The sequence below is a fragment of the Mastigoproctus giganteus genome, chromosome 11, assembly GCF_048544385.1.
Source record: "Mastigoproctus giganteus isolate SK-2022 chromosome 11, ASM4854438v1, whole genome shotgun sequence".
Lineage (NCBI taxonomy): Eukaryota > Metazoa > Arthropoda > Arachnida > Uropygi > Thelyphonidae > Mastigoproctus > Mastigoproctus giganteus.
This window is the reverse complement of record NC_143585.1, coordinates 128,213,186-128,230,576: the sequence shown is the minus strand read 5'-3', so window position 1 is coordinate 128,230,576 and position 17,391 is coordinate 128,213,186.

The following is a 17,391-nucleotide window of genomic DNA, read 5'->3' as shown; positions in this document are numbered from 1 at the left end:
CATTTACAGGAACCGAACTTAGGCTGGTGTGGAAAGATAGGTAATTATATCGACTGTGCTGCACACTGGACTACTTTTTAGTTGGAACCTTTGAGGCTGTATAATTAGTGGCTACCTAACTGGTTCATTTTTTCTACCATCTACGCACAATGGCTAAAACTGCAGGCATTCTTGGAGGAGTTCCTCCTCCAAGAAATGCCTGCAGTTTTAACAACATCTACATTGCTGGAAGAAGTTCCATTTCGAAACACGCCATCAAATGTTGCTCATGTGTGATTGGAGGGCCGGTACATTTTATCCTCAGTTTTCGCGAATTTCTGATAAGAAGCGTCCTGGCTGCTGAGGTAGATCAGCTGCAGGCCTGCACTCTCTTCCAATTTAAATTCACTGGATTCTTCTTATGAGAACATCTCAAGGCTCTTTCTTGCAGTTCTCAAATTCGCAACGTACAACTTCTCTGAGAATGGATCCTGGATTGTCGTCAAACAATTAGGAACACTTCGGGATTTTCGAACGTGTTCCACAATCCATGACAAGACACTCTAGCGCCCTTATTATTGCTCAAGGAGGCCATTTCTAATGCTTACTCTGATGTACACGTAAAAGAAAGCTCTCATCGGTCCCCACAGAGTGCATTAATTATTTTTAAACAAGCCTATGGTAGACGTCATTATTTTCACTCAATGAAACATTAAAATGAGCTATACCTCGAAAGGGATGAATTTCTATGCTTGACAGCAGTCTTTTAGATTATATTAATGGAAAGATGCCGTAGTTGCAATAATATTATTTTATATCCGTAAAGCCATGGCAATCTTAGGTTGAAAAAAGTTCTGAATAGTAACAGAAAACAGTATAGTCTTGTCTGAATGTAAAGTCTGAGTCTTAATAAAATCAATGGATTTACATTAAGTTTTGCTCTTCGGAAGAGGAAGAAAATTGTTTGGAATGCAAGAGTCGTGTCAATTCTTTTATTGACTATCTTACAGAAAATATATACTCGTATATACAATAGATAGTGATGATAATTGGTTTGTATTGAGATCACGTGGCGGATAGACATTGAGATAGTGAACGACATCTACCTGATTCTGCTAATCGAATAATGGATTCAGTATTCTCCTTCCAGGTAAGATGTTTTGATGAACTTCAAGTGCGAAGGACAAAACCTGCGAAGCATGGAGCAGAAAAGATATTCAAAGTAGTGGGGGTTCGAAACCTTATGATATATTGATCTACTAGTCCAGAGATCTCCTCTGGACTAACGGATCAATAGCAGAACACTCCTCTAAGTTCTTGCTATTTATGTTTCACATCATTGCATCCTAGTGTTTTTAAAATGTTAGAGGATGGTAAGACCTTCATTCCCAGATGAAGGTGATGAGGGACAGTGTTAACTTTAATACCTCTAATTATAATTCTACTTCTTTTATTTCTTTATGGTAAAGATTGGCTGTGTTGATTTTTGGGATTAAGCTCAAAGCGAGATATTTTCAAATAGGAAAATTTGGTTGGAGAATTGCTAAATCGGTTAATGGAGAGAGGAGTCATTTGAATAAATAAAGTTGTTGTTGGTATAAGCATTGACATTGTCTAACCATTGCATCATAGAGAGACTGAGACCCATTTTACAATAGATCAAAATTTTATTAAAAACGAATAGAATATTGCAATAATTCCCCAAAATCTCCAATTACTGTCGATGCGGGGAAACTAAGAGAAACTAAGGATATTTATTTATTTGGGTATATAGTGCTTTGCAATGATATCCGCGCATTTAATCGCTGTATCTTGTAGTGTTCATTGCGAGGATAAATAGCATTATTCAAAGTAGTGCGTGACTTTTCAGAGTTACTTAAATGCAAGGTAAGTCCATCTCTAATGTTGCCACAAAATTCATTAACAGTATACCGAAATAACTTAATGCTGTGAAGGAACCGGCAGAAATGTACGCAATAATTCAATTATCCATTAAATGTCTCTAACGAAAGATAAATTGTAATCAATGAGCAAATAATCAACTGAGATTTTTTCGCGAATGGTGTGGTGTCAAATTAAAATTATCAGCCGACAAACACTGTCGAGGGTAATTTATCTTCTGCGTGATGCCAGAATGTGTAAATAACTTATTAACTTCTGAAGCAAACGAGGACCGGCCGCTGTGTTGACTACAGCCTGTTACATTTACGCGTAACATACGAAATTACCACTGATTAGACGTAACCTTTCTGCCTTTCGCACATCTCATCCCTCACACCCTTGCCCGTACTCGAGTTTGTTGTCTTTTTTTTATCATTTAATCTGCGATATGGATATAGATTAGAGGAATTAAAAACGTAAGACCATAGGGGGGTGGCTGGTTGGTTTAAGGAGGTTTTATAAGTGTCTACAGAGATGCAAGAAAAAAATCTCTTAAGTCTAATTAGTGAACGTTGTTTGGAAATAAAAAACAAACAAGAAACAAAAAGTGTCACTCTGAGGAAACAAAGTCATCACAGACGCTAGAAGAAAAAGTAGTTTAGCATCCATTTTAATTGATCATTAAGCACTTTAGTGTTAAGTAAACTAATTAGACTAAACCTTCTATCATTATGCATTCAAATTTAATTTGGGTTTTTGCAATTAACGGAATTAGCTTTTTTTATCCTTTGTTGGAAAGGATTAGTGTAATACCTTCTGAAAAAAATTGGTTGGTGTTTACGTGAAAGGACCAGCTTAGACGACATAAGATAAGGAGACACTAATACCTCTATTAGCATTTTGGATGACCAATAATAATTTGGAGTCATAAAGTTAAGCCTTGCCTTCGTAAATCATCCACGTAGACTAAGTTGAAGTAGTTCTCTTTCCGTATCTTTTTCTCACGTTCCACAGAAGTCCATCCATCCCTGGTCCCGGTAACATAAAGCAGTAATATGTTGTTTCATAATGATATTACTACCAACTGTTAGTACTTCGGTAAAGTTTTTTTGGGCTTCGTGTTATGTTTTCTCTTCGTTTCCAAGTTTACTGGTTCTCTGTGAAAAGATCGCGGGATATTATATTGGCGTTTGGTATTTGCCTTCTATTGGCCACCCCGGAAGCCACTTGTTACCTGTTTGGTAAAGTCATGGTTGTAATCCAGTCAATGAAACAAGTGTAAAGCGTTTTCTGATGGATATTACTGTAGCCAATGTCCCATAGTTATGTGGCTAATTCCAAAGTTTTAACCCTATGCTTCTGGATTCACATAACTTTGCTTCATCTTGGAATGCAAAGTCCGGCTCTCCTCCCAGATCAAAAATCTGCGTCTTTTTATGACGATTACTTTTACGTTATAATCCAGGAATCATACATATTAGATAAACTCAAAAATATGCAGTGGCTTTATTCTATTATTCGGAGAACAACTTCTGTTGCTTGAGACTTTTCAATGATGCAGTAAAATTGAATATCCTGAGTGCAGTTCGCTGGTATAAGACACTCCATGAGTGATGTATTCACTGATTACAAGTTATCCACCTAAATTTTGAAATTGATCTGCTACGATCTTAATCCGCCCGTTAACTTGGGTGGACAGTGTTATAACTTGTGATCTTGTTCGTAGTTGATACCAAGACTATTTGACGTAGGTACACAGATACGAGCTCGTTTTCTTTCTAGCCTCAAATTCAGTAACTTAAGGTGGAGGGAGGCGCTCTCTCTCTAATAAGTGGAGCTGCATTACGGCACGCTTACTGATATGCCTATCGTAAAAAAGGACCATCTCCCGTTTTATGTGTTTTGGTTGCTCCACTATGAGCAAGCCTGAAATAATTCTCTATCGATTGGCACATTGTGTAACCATCAGAAAAAGAAGTATCATATTTACTTTATGATTCCGCAGTAAACATCCATATGGTACGTAAATCACAGTTATTATAGTTCCTTCGTATATATTTACTCTCAGAAGTTTTGATTTTTTTTTTCCTGTATCCAGAAATTTAACTGATGTCGTGAATGTGGTTTTAAGTAGTGTTTCTTCAAACAAGTTGCATTGAAGAACATTCGACAAAAGAGCAAACTTTTGAAAACAAGCACAAACCTTGCATGCTTGTATTTTTTATTTTCTTATGATGATCCTGTAAATCGGATCTCTTTGACCCATCAACACAACACAACCCAACCCATCCCATCCCATCCCAACAGGGTTTCATTAACTATCGGATACACCGAAATCGTTTAAATTGAAATTTCTTAAATAGTCTTTCTAGCCTCAAATTCAAATTCTTTGAAGAGACGGTGTTCTATGATTGAAAGCTAGAAAGGCACAATATTGAGAACTGAATAGCGTGTAAAAAATTTATGTAGTGCCTTCAGGTGATGTGAGGAGATAAAATATGACGGCGAATAAGTTAGAAAGAGCAGAAAAATCTGAAAAGCGGTAAATAGCAAGGGAGAGAACTCAGATTAAGGGAAGGTTTTCATTAAATGCATAAATGCGGACGGGGTGTCCCAAAAGTCCTGTAGGACAATGAACTTACCTTAAATAGAAAATATTAGAAGGTTATTCTGACGTTAAGCAATCTGCGAATTTTAAAGTATAGAATACAGAATTCATAGTTGGTTACACACTTCACCTGACTTGGCGATATTGTACCGAGTTTCTTCTTTTAGTCCAGCGATTTGATAAATGTTTGCAAGAATGTGTTAAATATGAATCAGATGATATGAAATCGTTAAAAACAAGTAAAGATTTAAATCTTACGCCAACGGAAGGTGCATATTTTTACTATGTATAAGAAGAAATTACAATAAATATGAGTGAAGTCGGTGGCTAGTGGGTATAGCAGAAAAGAAGAGTTTGTTAATCGAAGAAATGCTGGACTTTTAAACGTTTAATTACAAAGCAACACAAATTTTAAAGTTCAAATTTTAAAGCAGCTTCAAACTCCTTTCGGTGTGAACATTATGGATATGGAACTATATTTAGAGCAGTGATATGGGGCTATTTATTAAGAGACGCATCTCTTTACACGCGATTCATAGCCACTTGAAAACAAATTCACACTATTTATAAACATAGATGTAAACCTCAGAAATTTATTTCAGGAAGCATATTTTTATCTTTGAATGTTGTAATAAGTTAATATCGGTGATGCTGTTTTCCTCAACTGGTCATTACCAGAATAAGATTGATTTGCTTTCAAATGCGTTTTCTAATGGATTTTCAGATATGAAAAGCGGAGTTATTAGTGATAAAAATAATGCAGTTTCAAAATCCTTTCGGTGTGAACATTATCGATACGGAACTATATTTAGAGATAACTCAAAGTCCGTTTCTTTTTGACAGCGAAAGATGCGTGGTAATAATACGTGAGTTGTTGAAGGGCTAACGTGAACAACTGCTTCTTAAAAAAATATTTTGCAGCAGATATTGAAATCTGCTGTTGGTCACCCTCTGTGTATTCTTCTGCTGCTGTGTGTCTCATGTTCTATCCATGTGGGTGTCTTAGGAGCCGGTGCATAGCCATTTGAGGACACCAGACCTGGCTTCATTATCACTTTTGATACATGAATGGTCCCGATGAATCCAACAATTACAAGAGATAGAGGAAGACTCCGCATTCCGTATCTGGAAAAGTTCTGATAATAACATGGCCGAATAAGAGGTACCGCTGCCGTGAAGTAATGCCAATATTTTGACAACAATCTTACCTCAGAGCACCACATTATGTCACTATAGTTGGCATGAATTGTGGCTTCAAAAGGTCGAGTGGATTAAACTTAGAAGACTAACGCCATCATGTTTTCTGAAGATTTCGTGTTACTATGACTTTCTTATCGAAGTATGTTCATTAGATTTACCACTTCATTAGTATTGTTTATAACTTTCCCAGAAATAAAAATGCACATATACCTTGAATAATTCGTACACTTTGTTTTGTACTTAAAGAAAAATCGACGAATGGAAAAAATAATTTTAAAATTGACAGAAACAATGGAAAAACCTTGTAGAGGATTGCAGTTTACTTGCCTTTATTTAAAATATCAACAAGACTTTTAGAATAAGTCTTGTTGGTAATCCCAGATCCCTACAGTATATCTCTAATTGCTTAGATTAAAACGATCGAAAAGCTATTTTTTTCCGTCGGTCTCTAAAATATGACCTGCGCAGTTATGATTCATTTCAAAATAAACGAGCTAATTTCCACCGTTCTCGTGTGAAACCCACATTCTCTCCTTGACTAGAATTATAACGTCAGAAAACTCACGCAACACATGGCTAGGCGACTAAGAAACAGATGAACGTAATTGAAAGGCAACGTCTCTCTTGCACCTCCCATGTTACTTCGACGAAATGCATTTCTGCGGTTGAACAGTTTGAGAACGGGTAGGAGGCGAAATTTTGCTACAAGAGTACACCCATACGCTACAAGAGAGGTCACCGGGTCATCGGAATGATAAGACACCGACAAGAAACCGTCAGTGTTCGTCCCCCTTATCTTTTCCCCTTTGAAGTCTTGAGAGTGAGATTGTGATACTGATTACTTGGCAGCTAGCGAAGTTTAAACATCTCTCATTTGAATTTCAAATCTAACAACAAACCGGTACAGTGTGTTGAATAAAGCCAAGCAATATTCCGTTTTGCTCTGCTACGAATTATGTTATGGATGTATTGGAGAAGGCTTAAGGGAAATAATATTGTCGGTACCTAAAACTAGTGTACGCTGGATCGAAACACATGCGCTGGATAAACTTGAATAATGTAACCGGAATGCTACATGCATTCGATGTAATGCCTAACTCTAAGAAAAGCGTTTCGCTAGAAGATCATTAGAAAACTCATAGCGACAGACATCAGGCTTGAATTCTCTCTCTTGCCTTTCTGTATCAGTGGTTTTTGTGTGTGGGCGTGCTTGAAATGTTCGTCGGTTTAATTCAGAAATATCAACAGTCGTTGCAGGCAGAATGGATTGTGTTTGTGATACTGTCAATTATTTTTCGCCGAGTCGTAAACTTATGAGGAGGTGTATAAAAAAATTAAAAAGTAGGTCTTAAGAAATTAAGAAAAAAAATAGATTGCTTTAGACACCAGGAAAAATCGGGAAATTTTCTGGTTGTGATGTAGTAGAGTGCAGTAACGGTCCATTATCTGAGCATGGGTGATAAATAGGTTCTCGAAGACTTGAGGGTGAATGTGAAGGAGGTGTCAGTGACATGCTTATGATCTTCTGAAGTAAATGGTGATTCTTTTGCTTCCTTTAGGGGATTTTAAGTATATTTTCTGATTAAATCGGGTCTCAAGCTGTGGCTATTAACTACTTTTAACAGCTTATAACTCTCGTGGGTAGCACAGTTGGTAAAATCGCCGTTCTCACCACACCATGTGAAAAAGACCTGAGTTCGAGTCCTGTTGATAATGTTATGAATTTTTATGGGCCTTTTTCACAACGTGCCCGAGTTAGTCGGTTTCAGGCGACGATAGCATTGTTTTTCATCCGGGAACTCGGTTTTTCGTCCAGCAAAACAGAAAATCGATCACAGAACAGACAGCATACACGGAACAATATCAACAGCTTATGAACGCATATTTTAGATGAAAGGTTTCTTGGATACCTTTAACATAAGTTTTCAGACCATCGAACACATATAGTGATACATTTCGATTGTTTCTATAGTTTATTAGTCAAGAACTTCTAGCGGTGTCAATTTCAACAGATGTCAAAGGACCATCTGATATTCATGGAAAATTCTAAGAAGACTAGGATACTGTATCTGCTAACGCATTAACGTTTAATGATAGTTTCGTACAATAATTTGAGTTTCACTGAAAATTGATCTTTTCTTATTTTAGCTAACAAGGATTAATTCTGACCATAATTATCGAGGACTATAATCCTTTGTACGCGGATTATTATTCTTGTTCATCCTCGTTCTACTCATGAGGAGTATTCTGTTACTGAAATTACTACCAAAGCGCTACACGGCCTTTCCGGTCACCTGAAGCTATTTGGATTGAAGCTATTTTCTTCTGTCACGACTGGAAGCATTTCTGGAATTCCTTTATTGATATAAATTTTGGTACCTTCAAAGTACTGCTGGATTTCCTACAAAGACCCAAAATATTACTGACCCTTTCAGCGAATTTTTCTTACTTGGAAACAGAAATAATTCGAATAGAGCTGCAGTTTCCTCAGATAAGGCAGTGTGAGCCAATTTTCGGAATCCGAAATTTATGACGTAAACACGGGTACTTCAGACGGAAAATTGTTCATACTCCTCCAGTTTGGTTCCACATGACCTTTTTATCTTTCCAAGTTTCAAAACTTCTCTAAAAGGGACACATTTTGGATTTCTGGAGTTGGCATTACGATTAGTGAGAAAATTCAGGTTGAAAAACTCTAGAATAGCATTGAAAGGTACCTTTTGAAATGATTTAGATATGTCAAGAGGATGAACCAGAGGCGCTTGCCAAGAAGAATGTTTGATTTACAATTAACGGACAAAAAATCAAGGGGGAGACCAAGAATGAGGTGGCAGGACATGATAAAGACCGATGTCATTAAGAGAAGAGGAAACTAGAGTGAAATCAACGACGGAGAGAAGTACATGGGCAGGGCATGATGGCGAGGCTTCATACGTCGACCCGTGGAATAACGGAACGATGATGAAGAGCATTATTATTAGCTATATAGTGCATATAGCCATATCCTTCTTGTTCTATGCTTTCTTAATGGTATTCGTTTTTATAGCTTCTGCGATTTTTGCTTTAAAGGTATTCCATAATTATAATGTATTCGCCCTCCCTCTACAATCCACCCAATTAATGGATGCGATGTAGGCTTTAAACTCTCATAGGCCCCTTTTCTGAAATTAAAACCGATGCATATACATTTAACTGCTGCGATACCTTTCTTCTTCTTCCAACTGCGACTGCGAAATCGCAACCTGCCAATGGTTCCTTTACTGTAAGCCTTATGATGTCATCTGATTCGTGAGTAATGAGGAAGCCCACAATATTCTTCTCCCTAATATTTTCTCTAACAGGCTGGCACAAATAATACTTAATCTACTTTATTTAAAATTTTTGTTCCACAGGGTGAGTTTCCATCTCCTACTTATCCCAATTAGTTAGGAGCAGACCGAACCTAATATGATATTTACAATTGCTTACACATACCATCTGCGTGTAGAAGCTCTCGTTGTGGTATTCGTAGTCTTATGGTTTGTAGAATACTTCAATTTTCCTAATCAGGAGTGTGGATTCACCAATTATTATCATTCAATTAATTTATATCAGAAAGAGAAGTACTGCGTCCAACTAAACCACTTTAGTTCCGGTTGAAAACTTGAATTTACAGAATGGAGACGTTTCTTCCATGAAAATTTGAATTTCTGTTTTACTTTTTGTTTCCTATTTTTATTAACTCTTTCCTCTTGCTGATAAGTACACAAGTTGTTAGATTCGCAAATTCATAAATGGCAGCCAAACTGAAATGATATTTTGCCTGGTCTTTTTCCTAGATGCTTTGGGGAATTCTTTTTCCATTTCTGCGATCGAAATCTATAATTCAAGGGTACCGTGCGGGGATGAAGAAAGAGAGACTATGAACAGAGAGAGAGAATACTCTACATGAATTTTACTTGGTGGAAAGAGAGTTTCTCTTGAAGATTACACATACGGAGGAGAGAGAGAGAGAGAGAGAGATTTAACAATAGAAGTGGAGTGACTAAAATCTTGTCTTCGAGAACTATATTCAGAACTGAAGCAGGACTTCTCTGAAATTCTTGTTCTCAAAAGTTCTATCAATTACGAGTAGTGATGTTGCCGGTTTATCATAGCGATATTTATGATAAGTAGTTGACCTCCGGCGGTTATCGTAACTAGATAAGATTATACTGTACGAGGAGAGAGTAAACCTTTTTCCATGCTGTTTACGTTCTTTGAGGAGTGGCAACACGAACTTGCTTAATATGAGAAAGGGAAGAACCTCAAAGAATGAAGATAAATAATCACGATGGTACTATATTGCGAGAGAAGACATTCAATCGATCAGTCGTAGGTATTGTCAGAAGATTGATTTCAGTAAAAAGAAAATGTACAAAAAAAGCTAGTTCGGTTTTCTGTTTATACCGAATATCTCATTGTGCCACTTCAGTTCAATTTCGTTTATTCAGAATTTCAATTCGGATTTATTTTCTTCCTAATTTCAATTCGGATTTATTTTCTTCCTAATTTAAATTCGGATTTATTTTCTTCCTAATTTCAATTCGGATTTATTTTTGTCGCAATTATTTTATTCTACGATACATTTGGATTCTGCTGTAGTGCGTTTTACAGGATGATATACACCAGGATAATTACAACAAAAAAGACACCATCCAAACAATGATCAATTTATTTCTAATTATCAGTTAGTTCACTGGAGTAGATTACATAATTTCTAAGGATTTGAAGCTTCTTGGCTTTAATGCGAAGTCACTGTAACGATCCTGCATCCATAAACAGTATTATTTTATTCTTAAAAATTTTCTGCTACAAGTTACAGTAGAAAATCCTGGATTTTAAATGTGGCGAAAATAAATTTCATTTCGAACTATCTGGATAAATACCCAATAGTGTTACCATAATCTAGATCCAGAAAAAAAACACGTCCAGTTTGCATATAATCAAAATACGTTAGTTGCTCTTAATCCTTTTGCAGCTGTGACTTAAGAGAGTGAGTGCTTCTGCTCCTTTCGCTACTTTTCATATCGTTAGGTTTTATGCGTCCCTGAATTATAATTCATTTATTTGCCTTTATGAATTTAAGCGTGAAAAACGAATGTCCTTTTTCGGTATCATTAACGCCATTATGATGAAGAACGGCATGCGATATTCATCATACATATAATGCAGTCGTAATTAAACATTTTATGAGCCTTTTTGTTTTCTCGTTTTCGTTGCAATGCATCATCTATTCATCTTAAAAGATGCATATATCAAAATTAACTATGTCTTCCACCATATTATCTCTCTAGCGTTTATTTTCTTATTTAATAATGTTGCCTAGAAAAGCGAACCATGAATTAGATGAAAAAATATGCATTTAATAGGACACGGGGCACTTGATAAATGTTTCTATTTAGAATTTTAACTTGCGGACAAAGTGTTTTAAACAGGATGGTCAAAATAACCATCATTGCTACTCATGCAGTGGTACCTTATAAAGGAGAATGTTGTGCCCTTCTTCCTACAATTCTGGAATCCTGTAGCGATGCAAAATTCTGCACTCAGTATTAAAAGTCTACCTCATTAGCGTACATAATATCCATCCACTGATCATTATAAGTAAAAATTAAGAATTTCCCAAATTTAGTTCAAGATGGCAATGGAATACCTTTTAGGAACTCATACAGCGCTGTTCCAAAGAGCTACATTTAGCCTTCATCTGCATGATGATGGCTGGTAGGGATTGAGCATATATAATTAGAACCATTTATGATGGTATGCTGAGTTATCATGCAATTTATGATTACATCCCTTATAAGAAGCTTGGTTCGTCTTGTTATCCTAGTTCTGTTTATTGAACTCACTGTACATGGAGTTATATAGAGAAAGATAATTCTTCTGCAAAAAAAGAATTCCATCATCTGTTACATTCATGCTGTATGCGGCGCCTCCGTAGCCAGGTGGGCAGGAGCAGCAGTGCTTCTTGATAAGACCGGGGTTCGAGCCCGTGACCACCAAATACGGAGGATGTGGAAAGGTCAGGGAATGACCACCGCTTATCCCCGGAGCAATATGGCCTAAGTTGCTAATGCTCCTAAAAACCAAATAACAAACAACAAAACATGGTGTATTCAGATAGTGGAATTGGCTGTAATTGTAGTTCTTTCTCGGCAGTTGAACATCAATACTGACAAGAGCTTGGAATTTTGGGGAATTTTGAAGTACCTGTGTTCATGTATGTAGCTGCAATGCCATGACACTGGCTGGATCAAAATCAACATATCCTTGGAACGTTAAATTATTATTAGTATTATTTCTGTATATTAATCTTATTTTCACTCCTGAGCAACTAGAGAGAGAGAGAGAGATAAGAAATAGGAGATGATTATAAATTACATATATAAAAGGTGATTATAAATTACAATTTGGCGTTATTAATTTACTTTTATTTTTAACAGAAAGTTTAATTTTTTCAGTTGTTTTAATGAATTAGAAATCTTTATTGCAATAATAATAATAATAATAATAATAGTAATACAATGGATACATTGCACTGATGATCATAAAAATTCAATATTAACAACATATAGATGGTTGGTAAACGCAAAATTATAATTAGTTAAAAATTAATTCCTATTTTTCATTATTTTATCTGTGAACAGAGAGAGAGAGAGCGGACTGAATTTACCCAAAATATTTCTATGTATGAGTACGAATAAAAAACATCGAGCTCCATGGACAATCTTCCGTGAAGTAAGATTTATCAAATATGCTTGCTTTTGCACTAACTTTAAACCATCGGCCCTTAAAACAGATTGAATATAGGTTACTACGATTAAATGCCTACCCCAACACCTGATTAACTATGATCAAGATAAGCTAATTATGTTGGAAATTAATGCTGTGTTTTAGAGTATTTAATTACGATAACAAGATGACATGGGCCATTTATCAAAGTTCTTCATACCCACTGAACTTGTAGGATAATTAAATAGGAAACAAAAAAAGTTCATTCTGTAGTGAAAAATTTGATATGATGAACCATTTTCCTTGAAATAGATAAATGAACCTCCTTGGCAATATTAAGCGAGTAATCATATATATAGACATATGCGGACGTATATTTTGACGTAGTTTATTTAAAATTTAATCGCTTCTTTACAACTTGTTACGAGAAGCTACATTTTTGAAGCAAGACTTCGAGACCCATCTTCTCAATTCTCCTCTTTTATTCTCCAGCCCTCCTGTTTTATTCTCCCGTTCCACGTTGTTAGATAAAAGAATGGAAATATTTTGGAATCTAAAAAGACGATTGTTTAAAGGAATTTGAGGTCAATAAAAGACCAAATAAGACGATCGCATTTCTGAATTGTCTTTGTTGGATGGGCAACTTGCCCTCGTGGGAAGTACTGTGGTTACGATCGCTTTCCTTAGTTCGAATCCATTTAGGCAATGGAATTTTTATATGCTATGGCAAGAAAAACTTGGTCGGTTTGCCTACTTCAAACTAGAATTCGGCTTAATTTTCCAGCAATACACGTCTTCGCTAACTATGAAGTACAGCAATCCAGAATATCTGCTGTTTGCAGTAAGGGGTCCATTTAAGGCGAAAGTGATTTCACCACCTCTTTTGTGAGAAGATCTGCAGTTAGTTCAAATGGAACGTTAATTGTTATTGAAATTAATATCGATGATTGTAATGATTGCGCTGCTGATCAATCAACAATTTATAAAAGTTTTAAGAAAACGAAATAAAGTCGTTGGGAGAAGGGAAGATTCTTCTTCATAGGAAGCTGTTATTCATAAGAGAGAAACTTGATAATTAAATAGCATGTGGATAAGTGGAACATCAGTATTATCTTAAAATAAATTCGGTAAATTATAGCCATGAAATAATATATGTCATTGTCACTGTCATTAAACAGTGATAAAGATGACAGAATTCTCTGTTACAGTATTGTCAAATTTCCTTTCTAATAAATTGCGGAGCGTTCCTTAAATCCAACATAAGCTGTACCAGTGTGATCAACTTGGCGTCATCGACTCTCTTAAATCTCCGACCAAAGAAAAATAGGCCTTCCTTTTATTAGTCCATAAATGAGTTTCTAAGTAAAACTTTCAGTTGCGTCCAGTGGTTTAGCCATCAGTTGCCACTAAGCCTTTGTTTAATGGCTCTTTTTACTACCTTAGTAGAGAAGAAACAGTCTCACCAAAGCTGCGCTAATTAAACTATTTTGAGTAGAGTCTTTTCTACAGTCAGCTAACGAAACGGGACACATTACATAGAATTACAAAGCGAAGCCTCTGATCTACTTTGAAAAATAGCAAAATTACTTCGTGAAAAATATAAAAAAAAACATGAGGAAATAATGTATATAAATCAAAGTGAAGAGGAATCTTTAATGAAGAGTTAAACATTTCAGTACTTGAAAATTATGATTTATGTGGGTCTTTGTGCAAATTGGAGGACATTTTTTTACAAATCTGAAAATAATAAGACACACGTATATACAAAAGGAGGGCACGTATATACAAATAATGATATTGTGTGGTTTTCACTTGATAATCTCCGGAGTGAGTCCCCCCACCCCCAAATGTAAATGGTTGCTCAGTCCTCTTCTGGTAGTTCTCTGATGGAGAGGTTACCAAGTAAATAAAGAATGAATTCATGTATAAAAGCAACAATCTCGGTCTGCAAATCAGTCAAATGGTCTAAATGAAATTCTTCTGCAAACATCTGCGCAAAGATCCTTGCGTGATTTAAGTATACTAGCTGCAGAAGTCCGTTTCTATCATTAAAGGTCTCTTTATACGGGCCCTTGCAGTTAACACAATGGTAATACAATCAGGGTCCTCCCCACATCGGGTGAAAATGCCACGGGAGGAATTTTTATGGGCTATTTTCACACCATGTATGAATCTGTCTCTTTCGGGCAATGGTTAAGAAGCTTTTTTTTTTTGTTTCTGAAACTCGGGGCTTGACATCTAGCAAAAGGACAGATCGACCACAGAATACACGCAATTTACAGACATACTGTCCCTTCCTAGCCTTATTTGCCTAATATACGGTATTAAGAAATAATACACAGTATTAATTAAGAAACTCTTTTTTCAGTTTTCATTGTAATTTCCATTCTTTTTTAACATTCCTAGAAGCCTTCGAATATCCTGTAGATGCATAAAGCACTTATGTTCTTTACCATGTCTATCCGTTTGCATAAAACAGCCCAGATCCCAGTTAAATGGATTTTCATGAAATTTTATGTTTAGCTCTTTTAGAAAACTTTTCGAGCCATCCGAAGTTTCATTAAAATTGGAAAAATAGAAATCCAGCATATAGATTTAAATGACAACAAAGTGTTTATATCTGATGCTTCACTTATTCTTAGACTTTTTATAATAATCCGAAAACGAGAGTTTCCCATCTTCTTAAAAACAAAATTAAGACGACTTGGAGAGCGCGTGAGTGGAGGGTGTAGCTGATTCCTAATTCCTTTAAAGAAACGCGAGAGAGTTTAAAACATTTTAAAGGTAGGGTAAGAAATACTGGCTATCCAGGAATAATAGGTGTTGAAATAGTAACGTGTGTTCTGAATCGTGTAAACTACCTTTAGAACTGTCTGTGAATTTTCAAAGATTCTTCTGTTTTTAAAATATTGTATTATTTTATTTTACTGATCTAAATTTTTTCCTATGCAAATATATATTTTTAATTGTTTGTTTCTTTTCTACATTTTTCGCCTCAATCTATAATTTCCCTCCCTTGTATTCCTTCATTTTCTCTTATTAGTCTTTATCGATTTATTTTTCCTTTCTTAAGATTTCATTCCCTTTATTCTTTATGATGTTATAGTCTTCCGTATATTTCCCTTCGAACTTGTTTTCGATCGCCTGTTCTGTTTATCTGCGCCCATCCCTCACCCACGTACACCCTTCTATCTGCAGCTGGCATTCATTTATTGCACTGTTAATCTTAAAATCATGCGAACACAGAGAAGGAAATTAAATTAAGCCACGTGAAACTTACACTACATCTACTCATTCCTCGGAGCGCACTCTTGCATTTGTCTAGAGAATTTTCATTCCGCTCGCCAAATAGACAGTTATAAATAAATCACGCACCTTGAACACCCTCCAACATAATCACGATATCTGGTGAACATCGTTGTCCATTACTTCCTTTGCACGTTTCATTTGCACACCTCGCTGTTTCCCTTCCTCCTGCTAAGTTTGCGATCTCTTCTGGCACGATATGCTAAATCTGGATTCAAGCACTGATAATGAAACTGGGGGCACTCTGGTAGATAGATTACTTTGATCACATGCAGTGGTTGCTTTCAGAATTTGAAAGCTTATGAACTTTCCAAAGAGTTCGAGTATTATTTTCTTCTTATGCACACTATTAAACATTTTTTACCAGTGAAAAATAAATCAGAAGGGATGTGACCTTCAAGTAATGGAATGTGACCCTTCAGGTTCAGGTAATGGACGCTGGTTCCAGTGTGCATTACAATACGGGCATATGTTTCCAGCCGTTGGACACACTACAAGATTGACAGGTTATTCACCCAGTATTTGGTGTTTACAAAGAGAAGCCTATGTAGAGGATACCATTTACCAGTTGTTATTATTCTAGTTGGTCTCGTTCTAATTGACTTCCAGAAAGAGCTGTAAAATAGTACAGATAAATAAACTGCAACATGAAAAATATCTTTATGGTCTCAAAGCTTCATAAAACATTACCCACTATGATAAACTGTTGGCAAGGGTTTAATTGTCAATTTATTGGAAAATCAAGAACATTAAACAATATACGTTCATTGGGTTCGCTTTGCCTCCTTAACTTCAAAAACTTTATAGAGTTTTGTTGGTTTTTCATCAGTATAGATCCATTCACTCCTTGATACTTATATTCAAAATGTTATATGAATGGTAAAAAAACAAAATTATGACTTTATCATTTAGTAATTATTTAGTAAATATTTCTGTTTCATCGAATTTAGAACGGTTGCATATATAATCGGATTTAAATAAGTGGTTGGAACCAAAACATTAAATACTAATATTAGGAAAGAACGTAGCGTGACGACTAACATATATTAGTGATTTCCTTCGCAAGTCTAGCTGTCATCTCTCGACTAGAGGAATTTATGAATTCCTCTTCAATCAAGGTTGTAGTATGCTGATCTCAGGTGGAGGGTGCAGGGTTTCCCTTATGAGTTATTCTGGTTTTTCAACGTACATAATAAGCTGATCAACCAACGAACACTTGCTTCTTAAAGATAAAATACACATATGGATGTCAGAGATAAGTTCCAGTTATGGGCTTCCATCTTCCATGTAAACAAAAGGGGGAAAATAATCTTAGCTAGAGCATAAATTTGTCACAATCTACTTGCACACTGTTACACATTGCAACTCTCTATTCACAATGAAACGTATTCTTGTTGAATTTACCTTATACACTCATGCCCAATCTCATTTAGCTTTTTACCAAACCTTAAGAGTCTTTGACGCTTTGCCATATCATTGATAACGATACAAATCTTCTGGGTTTTTTTTCCTTTCTAAAATCGAAACAAATATATGATCGTTCCTGGCTGTTCTAAAAACAGCCGTCACGTATAGACTCCATATTGTAGATAGGCGCATTATTTTAGAAGTAACCTTTGCGCCAGAAACAAAAAGGCGAAGTTCCAGTCTAGTTAAAATAATAA